This window comes from Saimiri boliviensis, chromosome 16 (assembly GCF_048565385.1).
Source record: "Saimiri boliviensis isolate mSaiBol1 chromosome 16, mSaiBol1.pri, whole genome shotgun sequence".
Lineage (NCBI taxonomy): Eukaryota > Metazoa > Chordata > Mammalia > Primates > Cebidae > Saimiri > Saimiri boliviensis.
Genome location: NC_133464.1, coordinates 80,007,405 through 80,019,547, shown reverse-complemented (window position 1 = coordinate 80,019,547; position 12,143 = coordinate 80,007,405). Strand labels below are relative to the sequence as shown.

At 42.3% G+C, this 12,143-nt stretch overlaps 1 protein-coding gene across 4 annotated transcripts in view; it reads left to right on the top strand.

Annotated features, from left to right (window-relative positions):
* The first annotated feature begins 971 nt into the window (after nucleotides 1–971).
* MTUS2 (microtubule associated scaffold protein 2) overlaps nucleotides 972–12,143 on the top strand; it is a 679,146-nt gene continuing 667,974 nt past the window's right edge. For 3 of the 4 annotated variants that reach the window (XM_039473210.2, XM_074387899.1, XM_074387900.1), the window contains exon 1: nucleotides 1,288–1,549. The gene's annotated coding sequence lies outside the window, so the exon portion shown is untranslated. Of the gene's footprint in view, nucleotides 1,236–1,287; nucleotides 1,550–12,143 lie in introns of those variants that run through there. The other variant, XM_074387901.1, reaches the window with a different exon arrangement.

Here is a 12,143-nt window from a genome sequence, read left to right as displayed (position 1 = left end):
ACCTGAAAGTGACAGGAAAAGCTATGAAATTTGCCCTAGATTCTTCCAAGGGAGAAGGAAGATCTGATGGAATAATCTTGAAAGACAGTGGTGTGAAAAAAAAAGTGCCATTTCATGATTTTCCTTCACCAAGTAGTCCAGTTGGTTAAAAAAAAATTAACTGGCGTAAAGTATTGCTTAACACAGTGTTTTGGAAAAAGACATCCCCTAAAAACAAAAAAAGCCAACCTAAATAGTGCAAAGAGCAGCAACATCGTTTCATCTTTATAATGGTAAATCTTTATTCCATTGCTATTTGAATCAGAATCTGCACAAGTCCTCTGGTTTGGCTTGCCTTTTCAAACCTTCCAGGTGCACGGTGTAGGGGAGCCTGAGCATTTGAGGTAGGACTGGAAAAAGGCCTTTGAAAAATCATTAACTGGTCTATTTACCTTATGAGCGGTCGAGGCTCGGTGGAACCCCTCCGACAGTGGGGAGGCACATATGGAGCTCATTAAACAGAAATAAGCCTGATTTTAGAAAGAAACACCTGCCTTTTGCGCAAATCTTCTCAGAGACTGGCTTTGGGCTCCTGTGAATCAGGCACCCTAGCGTCCACCAAAGTTTCCCAGTGCTGAACCCCAATGCCTCCTGCAGCCCCTAATTCGAAGCGCCTCCTTCTGTTCTAAGCGGAACACAGCCGGACCCATTCCTGGAGGCCTGCCCCGGAGCCTGCCACGGAGCCTGCCCCGGAGCTCCGTCTTACTCCTTCCTTCTCCTGGGGTTGCCCGACGCTCGGGCACCTGCAGAGGCCGGGGCTGGGGGCTGGGGCCGGGACGGACAGGCACGCACGCAGGGGCCGGCGCAGGGGCGGTCGGCAGAGGGCGCTGCGGCTCCCGGCGCGGAGCTGCGACGCGGGGCGCGGAGCGCGGGCCGGGAGGAGGCGCCCGGGTCTCGGCGTGTGCGTCTCCCCGCGGCCGGGAGGGGGTGCGCGCATCAGCCGCCCCGCGCCGCCTCCCGCTCAGGCCCGCCAGCTGCCCGGCCGCCGTCACCGCGGACCGCACCTCGCGGGGCGAAGCTCGGGCTGGGCGGCCGCCGGCCCCTCGGCTTCTCCTTTGTCCGGGCGAGGCGGCCGGAGGAGCAGCCGCGGCCGCGGCGAAGCCGGGAGCGCCCGGGCGTCGTGCGGGCGGCCCCGGTCCCCGGCTGCGCCCCGGCGCTCGAGCGGGGGCGGCGGCCTGGGCGGTGCCTGCGCCGAGGTGAGTGCGGGGGCGCGGAGCGGGGCGCCGCCGCGGCGCGGGCGTGGGCGGGCGGAGGTGACAGCGAGCGTCGGCGGCTCAGGTGCGGGGGCGCCCCTCGCGCTCCACCTGCGCCGCCGCCGCCGGCTCTCCGGGCAAGTTTGTCTGCCCCCTTCTGCGGAAACCCTTGACCGCTTAGCGGAGTCCAGACCTGTCGGTCAATAGAAAACTGGCGCTGGAGAGGAGGAGGAAGCGTGGCGGAGCCTGGATGAGCGTCTCCGTGAGGGCAGTGGTGGCCTCTTGGACGTTACATGTCTCGGCTCTTTGCGATCCAGGTGAGCGGATCCTCTGCCGCGCGGTCCGGCGGGGTCGGCCGGCTCTGCCGCCCGCCCTCTGGAGCCGCCGGAGACAGGTGCGCGGAGTTGGGCGGCGCGCAGCTGGTTCGGCTTCTCGTCTCCAGAGCGCCGACGCTTCCTGCCCACATCACCTGCTCTGGCTGACGGATTGCAGCTCTTTTGGCACCTTCGCTTGCTGCCAGGTTCAACACCCCCTGCTTTAGACGCGGTGGTAGGTTAGTTAAAGCGAGTTCTCCCTTACCCACCCCCAGCTTTGGATAATTTGGTCTGTGTCTTCGATCTTAATTTAGTATGAGTGTGTTATTTTCTTCAAGCTTTATAATGGTAAAGCAGCGAAGCGGCTTGCTACATCCATTTTTTTTTTTTTTTTTCATTCTGAGCCTGTGCACAGAAGGAATTACAGGCACACAAGTGATGTTACTACCATTCTATTTTAAATACAAACACGGAAAGAAGTACTCTTGGCAGGATACCAAAGGCGCCTGTACTCTCTGTTACATAAGTGCTTAAAAAAATATTTGCTCATTGGCAAAGTTATGTGTGATTACCAAAGCATCCAAGAAGAGTGTCATGCTTTAACTTTACTTGGAGATAAGCAGTGGTCTTAGCTTGAGATACCCCTTTAAGATAATATGGGACCCTTTAAAAAAAAGTCATTAGGTAGAATTGTAAAGCATTAGAAGTTGGTTTTTCGAAGTGTATTATGAATTGGTGAGAATTCTTATTTGATAAAAAGATCCCGCATATATCCTTTTTAGTTTTCAAACTATTGAATTATTTTATTTTTAATCTCTGGTGGAAACTTAGTAGTTATGAGTTGCCAGTTATTAAAGTATCTGTCTCTTTTTCCCTTCCCTTTCCCCACGCCCTAAAACAAGTACATTTATGGTTATTTTTCCCCCACTAAAATAAGCAAAAGTAAAAACCATCACATATACTGATAGCTGGGAACACCCCTTGTCCCCTCTCCACCCGTTATTCTGTTCTAATTGGTCTGGGGTGATGCCTTGATATCTGTAATGTTAAAAAGCTTTCCTGGTGATTCTAACATGTAGCTAGGGGTGCGAACCATTGTAGAGCATTGCTTTTTCACTTTGTAGCCTGGATGTTGCTACAGTGGTTTAAGGTAAGTCAAAAATATGTTGTCAGGAACATGGGAAGGAAAAAATAGTATTGGAAAGGAGACACATCAAAGAATTATAGCATGTAGACTTTTCTGTTTTGTCTACAAGCTCCTTCTTGATTGTTTTTCCTGCGAAGAGTAGTTGATGTTTATCAGGGACTCATAATTCCATGTAGAATACTTAGGGGAATCCCGAGTGATACATTTCATTTGCAGAAGTACCAACGAAAGTTGAGTAGTAGTGTCAGGATATTCCTTTATGTTTACACGATAAAGTAAGTCATAGGAAAGATTATTTTCCCTATCAAAAGCTTATTATAGCACTATAAACTAGTACATGAAATGCAAAAAAGCTTTTATTATTTTTAAAGTCAGAAAGAAACCTGGCCTCTGAGTCAATGTTTCCTGTCTACCTTATGTAATCCCAAATATCCAAACCTCAGAGCAGATCTTATGGATGGTTTATGAGGCTTATGTAAGAACTATGACTGTGCTTTTGGTACTCCATTAAACTCCCTGTTTTGGCTATTACATAATTGACACGGAACTAGACTATTAAAGCCCAAATCCAGGAGGACGCCCAAACCCACGCCGGCATACGCGCTTTTATAATGAATTGCTGTTGCCAAATTAGAGGGAACAGCAGGGATGGTGGTTTGTGAAAGAGAGGTAAGAATAGTGTCTCGGGGATTGATGTAATAGAAGACTGTTAGGCTTAGCGATTTTCTAGAGACTTGAATGCTGTGGCAGAAACCTCTCTAGTCCTTTCTGCCTTCTAGCAGAGGCAGATCAACGGGGGAGCTAATGAACCTAAGCCTCAGGCCCCTCACACAGGCTTCTTTGGTGCCCTCTGGGAGGGGCGCTGGCAGTGTGTTCATGTGGTTAGCCCGGAGTTTGTATTTGTACTTTTGGATTCTTTTTTTAAATAGGGAGAGTACTCTTTTTTTTTTCTTTTACTTTAAGTTCTGGGGTACATGTGCAGATCTTGCAGGATTGTTACATAGATACACACATGCCATGCGGTTTGCTGCCTCCATACCCCCGTCACCTACATTAGGTATTTCTCCTGATGTTACCCCTCCCCACCTCACAATAGACCCCAGTGTATGATGTTCCTTTCCCTGTGTCCATGGGTTCTCATTGTTCAACAGACATTTATGAGTGAGAACATGTGGTGTTTGGTTTTCTGTTCTTGTATCAGTTTGCTGAGAATGATGGTTTCCAGATTCATCCGTGTCCCTGCAAAGGACATGAACTCATATTTTTTATGGCTGCATAGTATTCCATGGTGTGTATGTGCCACATTTTCTTTATCCAGTCTATCTTTGATGGGCATTTGGGTTGGTTCCAAGTCTTTGCTGTTGTAAACAGTGTCACAATGAACATACGTGTGCATGTGTCTTTATAATCAATTTATAATCCTTTGGGTGTATACCCAGTAATGAGATTGCCGGGTCAAATGGTATTTCTAGTTGTAGATCCTTGAGGAATCGCCACACTGCCTTCCACAATGGTTGAACTAATTTACACTCCCACCAACAGTGTAAAAGCGTTCCTATTTCTCCATATCCAGGAGAGTACTCTTTCTACCCTCCCACTCCTCCAATTATATAAACCCAGAGTTCCACAAACCCTGAATTTATCCCTGTCTCCAACTTATGTTCAAATATTAAATTATAAAGTTGCCTGTTCTTAGTTTAATTTTTGTTGTCCGAAAAGATTAAAAAAAAAAAAGAAGTCTAGACAATATCGTAGCTGACTTTCTGAGAGACTGCAAACTGCTATAATCTAGGGCTGTGTGGAGCCACTGAAATCAGGCACTTACCTGGAGAACCAGCTCTTTGCCTCGTGATCTCGCATGCATGGGACTGTTTTGGTTCAGTGTGTGAACTGGAGATGGAGAAGAATGGAAACGGGGTGGGGAAGGGAGGAAAGTGGGTTACAGCTCTTCCTCTTCTCAGAGGCAAGATGCCAAGGGGAAAGGAAGAAAAATCCTACTGAAAGATGCTTCATTAATAAAATGTTAATTGGAACAGATCGCATCAGCTCCATAGGAGATCCTTCTGTAAGCTCCTTAGGATTGGTCTCTAATATGAATTTTCAACAGTGAGCAAACAAACTCAGTCCTGGAAAATATCCTACAGGAAACAAATGCAGGTTTGGAAGGACTAGATGAATATCAGCTTGTTCCCATTAGCAGTTTTTATGAGCAAGTGAGAGGCTTATAATATCCACCACACATGTTTGAAATGAGTTGTTGAAAAGAGTCAAGGAGTTTCCCTTTTGCTCTGAAATGATTTCCACTTCCTATGTGAATTTGGATGCCTTTCGATCTTATATTCTTGACCCTACCCACCAGCCGTTATACCTTATCTATCCATCCATCTGTCGTTTATCTACCATCTACTCACCCATCCACAGAGACTCTTTTTTTGACCACACTTTAATCAGGCTCCCCTGAACCCTCTTTTCAACTAGGCCTCAGCCTTGGCCTGTAAGAAATGCAGCTTTCAACAAAAACAATTTTGTCTGTGCGTCCACCCTCCAAGGGGTTTGAAAACACCCTAGCATGGTGTATTAGCCTGTTCTCACCCTGCTAATAAAGACATACCCAAGACTGGGTAATTTATGAAGGAAAGAGGTTTAATTGACTTATAGTTCAGCATGGCTGGGGAGGAAGGGGAAGCAAACACATTCTTCTTCCCATGGAAGCAGGAGAGAGAAGAATGAGCAAAAGGGGGAAATACATCTTATAAAAATCATCAGATTTCATAAGAACTTAGTATCACAAGAACAGCATGAGGGTGATTGCCTCCGTGATTAAATTACCTCCCACCTAGTCCGTCTCATGACACATCGGGATTATGGGAACTACAATTCATGGTGACATTTGTGTGGGGGTCAGCCAAACCGTATAATGTGGTGTCTAGCAGCCTAAGGCCATGTTCCTGGGCTGACCCAACCTCATTTGCATTCCTACCTAGAAAAGCTCAAGGCTGCCCCAAAGAATTTATCTTTTGTTCTAACCTGTACAAATGATAATAGGCCCCTGACTTTCCTTTTGTTAGATTGTTTATTAAAAACTTGTAATTCTTTCTCTGTGCCTTTGAGATGTAATGTGTATCTCCTACCACCTGAAGTGTCTTCCTCAGTGTCTATGAGCCATTCCTTTGAAATGAAACTGTCAGGAAGGATAGGGCTCTGTCCCCTAGTCTCTGTGGGGGGGTAGGAGCCTAACTTTGACAAGTGCATTTAGCAGTCACAGATGGCCTAATCTCATTGGCAGGCCCCCTTGCCTGCTTGCTGGAGTGTTCTATGGCCTTGACCCTGCTTGAGCTCACACACATTCTCATTTCCCTTCCGCACTTTCTCATTCGCCTTTTAAAGCACCCAGTCACCTCTAGCCGAATCGGAGTTGATCTCAGTTCTACACTGAAGTCTTTCTCTCACTGCAGTAGTACTGGGTAAAATCCATCTTTACTGCCTTTAACCAGTGTCCAGCTTTTTTTTTTTTCTTTTTTATGCACCATCCAGCAAAAAAGTTTGAGCGTCTCTGCAGGTCAGGCAGTGTTCTACTTATTATGTATGGAGCAGCAAATAAAAACTGTTCCTTGAGGAACGTACAGTGTAATGGAACGGATAAGATGAAGTTAAGTACTTAATGTATCAGGTATGGATAGTGCTATGGAGAAAATAAATCAAGAGATGGAGGAGAGGGAGCAAGAGGTGGGGAATTGCTATTTCAACTAGGGTGGTCAGGGAATGCCTCACTGAGAGGAGATGTTGAGCAGAACCCTAAAGGAGATGGAAGAGTGAGCCACCCGATCAGAGTGCAGCTGGCATTTATGGGGAGCACAGGGAGGCAGCTGCAGGCTGCAGTGGGGGAATCTCATGCTCATGGCCAGCTTTTTCTCACAACAGCGGTCCCATCCCTGACTCCAGCCACCTGAGGCTGCCCATGAGCACTGGTGGTGTTCTTAGGGCCTTAGTGGTGTGGTGGCTTGGTACTGAGGGCCTCCCAGGGCATCGGAATCCAGCCTAGACCATACCTGAACAGGAGTAGGAAGGGGGAGTATGTGTTTTCAGGGATGACTCCCACTGGCTTGTCATAGGAAAGGGGCTGGGGACAAGCTTACTCCAGCCTGTAATCCCTGCAGTCACCCTAGAAACAAACAGAAGTATGATGTATAAAAGATGTTGACAGTGGTATGCTTGAGGAATGCTCTTGCTTGAGGACTGTCTTAATGTCAAGAACCTAGAGCAATTTTCTGAGTGCAGCTGAGCCAGAGAGAAGCCCTGACTTAAAGGCGACCGGCGTTGGTTAGGGTTAGAGGAGGGGAAATTGCTCAGCTCCTGCATGTCCAGATGGCTGCCCTATGTCTGCTAACCAGAACCGCACCCCTCCCACCCCAAACACACACACCACGGACCTGTCAGCAGGCTGTCATGGAGTTCTCAGTGGAGAAGGTGAAGATGCCATTGGGGAGCAGCAGCCAGGGGCTGACTGCTGGTGTTTACTTCTAGCCTTCCTGTACTCATGGGGACAGGGATATGGAACCAGGATGGGAGAGCTGTTTCCTTTTTTAAGGTGTTAGCATATACCCATTTTAAACTCTCAACAACCAAAGCAGAAATCTCTCATATAGAGGTTCCTTGGATTGTTTGCTGGTGGGTAGAGAGCAGCACAGCAGCTTGAGTGAGCGTATGCAGCTGGCATTAGGGAAGTGGCATTTATAGGAGTCTGATATTTCAGACTCTTCTCTGTGCCTGTCATGACTTCATGCGGTCTCTTACTTTGAAAGCTTCTCTCACGTGCCCTATTATGTTTGGAAAATGAGGGACTTAAGGTCATTCCTGGGTATTTGATACTCTTCTTTAGCTTTTGTAAATGGACCATCTTCCAATTGGTTGTATATATTCTACATGTTGATTGTATTATATGTAACTAATAATTTATACATAGGAAGCTATTCTAAAATGTGTTGTAACCAGGCACTTTTCAGACTCTTAGTGATTCTGACCTTGTTATTTTTCTTGGATTTTCTAGATAGATGGTCATATCTGCTAAATAAGTAAATAAATCAATAAAAATAAATTGTTTTTAATTTAAAATGAATGATTAGATGAATGAATAGATAAAATACAAATGATTATTTTGGTCTCTTATTTTTTGAGATGGAGTTTCTCTCTTGTTGCCCAGGCTGGAGTGCAATAGCACGATCTTGGCTCACCACAACCTCCGCCTCCTGGGTTCAAGCGATTCTCCTGCCTCAGCCTCCCAAGTAGCTGGGATTGTAGGCATGCACCACCATGCCTGGCTAATTTTTTATTTTTAGTAGAGATGGGTTTTCTCCATGTTGGTTAGGCTGGTCTTGAACTCCTGATCTCACGTGATCCACCTGCCTTGGCCTCCCGAAGTGCTGGGATTACAGGCGTGAGCCACGGCGCCTGGCCTGGTCTCTTATTTCTATTTTATATTTTATTATCAGTTAGACTAGACAGAAGAAGAGGAGGTATTTTATCTGTTAAGAGAGTTAAAAAATAAGATTATTGTCTTTCAGGCAAATGTACTTCCCTTGTCCCAGAGAGGATGGGCTGTATGATTTCTGAGGTCCTCTTCTTATTAGTCTTTTTACTCTGTTTACCTTAGATGCATTGAACCAGTAGGTTCAGTTCCCATAGAAAAACAAAACAGTGTGTACACACAGTCATTCTAGGTAAGTCAGCAGTGTATGTGATTAGGGTCAAACCAGTATTGATGACTGTCCGATATTGACTTTAGAAAGTTTGACTCAGCTTGGAGAAATGAAAAGCCAACATAGTGCATTAGCATCTATAAAGACAGTAATAAGGCAAATACATTTGTCCAGAAACAGGCTAATATCGATACAGTGATTTTAAGTGCTTTTTCCCAAAAGTACAATGGAAAAAAGCATGGAATATAGAGCCATGGATTATAATAAATGATGATAAAACAGGAGAAGCAAATAATAAACTCTTAATAGAAAAGTTTATTTTCCACACTTCATCAGGTTACTACTGTAAAGTACTGATCTAAAAACTTAATATGAACACTATTTCTATAAATACGGGAGAAGTAATCTCAAATCATCCAGAATTAATTATCTTTGTCCTAAGCTGTTTGACATTACTCATTCCAAATAGCTTCTCAAGACAGGCAGTGTTTTTCTACACACAAATAATTGTGTTCTCAGGTTGCAAATGTTGCCATATATTAAGCCAAACACATTTTTTGCTTCTAATTCTTGTATTACTATTGGTTTACTTCAGGGGAAGTTAATTTGAGAACTGAAATCATGTAGCAGAATAATTTTGGTTGAAATGAATGTTTCTAAGCCTGATGCATTTTCTATTAGTGTTACGTGATATCTTTGGAAGTTTGTACAGTGAACATGCCAAACATTACATTTAATTTTCTGAAGACTCTAGCAAGTATTCTTTCTTTTTTTTTTAAAGATCCACCTCGTATTAGTTTAACTGGCAGCTAGTAATTAGTTTTACATTGACTGAGCTAATTTGCCACTACTAGCAGATTTATGAAGTTATTTTAACTACATTGTCCTCTACCCCTAAACTTTATACTGAAATTTTTTATGCTAGGTTTTAGGATTTTAATTTTGATAATAGCACAAGATATTGGATAAAATATAAATGTGAGTTAGCCTTAATATCAGTTTAGAGAATAGCAATGAAAGCAGAAATGTAGCCTGCAACTAGATTTCTCCAGGATCAGCACTAGAGAGAGGCAAGTTGAGCACTTGCCTCAGGCACAAAATTTAAGGGACACCAAAACACTCAGTAATACACATAAAAATTTTATGCAGTTTAAAATATCAAAATTGACACAAAAAATTCATAATGAACAAAATATCAAAATTTTAAAGGAAAACGGGATCAGTATTACCAATTTTTCCTTTTGTGTCAGTCTGCAGTTTTGTTTGGAACAGCACTGTTACAGATCCTATCTGTATTTAAAGTTTTGTTCATCGTGGATTTATTGTTCATCATGGATTTTTTTTACATTAATTTTGATTTTTAAAAAGTATTGCATTAAGGTATTATTTATCTTGGAAGCACATCTGAATTATTGGAGTAAGGACATTCTGAAAAGTCTCTCCTGCACAACAGCAATGAAAACACTGGCAAAAATATCAAAATAAGCCATTTTGGAATGGTGGAAATTAACCAAGAGTTTACTACAATCTGAGGACTATTTATTCAAGAAAAAGTACTGAATCTCACTAAGAACAGTCAACTTTGTGACATTTAAACTTACCTTATTCCCATTCCTTCCTCCCCACCTCCATGGTAGCCTTCAAAACGAATAGCCTAGAAGCCACTGAAAGGGACAAAACAGATTTGAAGCCCTCCAGGATCCCCAGTCTCAGAAAATTGTTACTGTATGATTGGTCTAGAAGCTTCCTAAAAAAACTCCATTCTCAAAGCTAGTTTTTCCATTTGTGGAAAACAATCAGCAGTAATTATTTAATATCTCAGCTTCCTAAGGCAGTGATACCAGTTGGGGTTAACCAAAAAACTTGAAAAATCAGAAAAGGAGATATCTATGTTAAAAAGCTTTGACACAGTCTTTGGAATCTAGAAGGCCCACGTACATATGTCCAGGAAATACTTAAGAAGGCCCTAATATGTCATCTCAGGATAACAATGAGGCTTTCCATAAGTAAAGTAGGAAGAGAAGTCTAAGAGTTGTAAGCTATCTGCTGGAGTGTTGAAAGCATGTACCCCATCCTGCAACACACAAAACCCCTCAGCAAAGCCTGCGATGTATATTGGTTCAAGACATTTAAATAAATCTGTTTCATCATCAGCTGATCACTGAAGTTAGACTTCAGCAGCTGCAGGTGACAAAGAAAGTAGACTTTACATAATTAGCTTGGGAACTAGACAAACAGCAATAGAGACAATAATAGCAACAAATATAACAACAAACCTTTATGCTGGGTGAAATCTTATTTCTAGAGTTTCCACATTAAAAAAATCCAGTTTTCAACATAAAATTTCCACATGCAGACAGTAACATATGGGCCATAACAGGAAAAACAATAAAAAATATCCCTGAGCGAGTCCAGATACTTCACTTATTAGACAAACATTTAAAATCAGCTATTATAAATATGTTCAAAGAGCTAAAGGAAACCTTGTCTGAAGAATTAAAGTGTGGAAATGATGTCTCATCAAATAGAGAATATCAATCTAAAAATGGGAAATTATTAAAAAAGGAACAAAATAGAAATTATGGAATTGAAAAGTATGATTGAATTGAAAAAATTTACTAGAGAGGCTCATCAACAGATTTGAATTAGCAGAAGAAAGAATCAGCAAACTTTAAAATAAATCAATTGAAATTATATACTATGAGGAACAGAAAGTCAAAAGAATGAAGAAAAATGAACGGAACATCAGATATAGGGTACCATTATGAATGCCAACATATGTATGATCGAAGTCTCAAAAGGAGAAGAATGAGGGATAGGGAACAGAAAGACTACTTGAGGAAATGGACAAAAACTCAAGTAGCAAGAGAGAAGTAAATAATCATGTGGAGGGATCTTCAATAAGATTAACAGTTGACTTATCAGAAACTGTGGAAGCTAGAAGATAGTGGAATGATGTATTCAAAATCCTGAAAGGCAAAAATTTGTCTGCCAGTCAAAAATTCTATGTCCAGCGAAACTGTTAATTCAAAAAAAAAGAATGAAAAATTAAGATGTCTCAGAAAAACAAAAACAGAGAATTTGCCACTAGCAGACTGGCCCTACAAGAAATATTAAAGAGGGTCTTTCAGTTAGTAACTGAAGAAGACAAGTCAGTAACACAAATCCACAGGAAAAAATAAAGAGTAGCAGTAAAGGTAATTATATAGGTAAATATAAAAGAGTACAAACCACTAATAAAATAACAAAAATTTATAGTAAAAGAAACAGGGAATGAGAATATGCTGAAAAATATCCATTTAACACAAAAGAGGGCAGTAATAGAGAAACAAAAAGACATAAGACATAGCAGACAATAAATAGCAAAATGGCAGATGTAAATCCTGCCATTTTGAGTTACTACATTAACTATAAATGAACTAAACACTGGTCAAAAGGCACAGATTGGTAGAATGAATTAAATAAATATGAAATAAACATGACTCAACTATATGCCATTCACCAGACTCACTTTATATATGAAGACACAAATACTTTGAAAGTAAAATAATAGAATAAGATATAGCATGAAAATAGCAATAAAAGGAGAACTGGAATGGGTATACTGATATGAAGTGAAAGAGATTGTTAGTCAAAAGTTACTACAGAAGACAAAGAAGTTCATTACTTGTTGTTAAAGGGATTAATTCATCAGGAAGTCAAATATGAACATATGTGTATTTAAGAGTAGATCCCCTAAATATGTGAAGCAGAA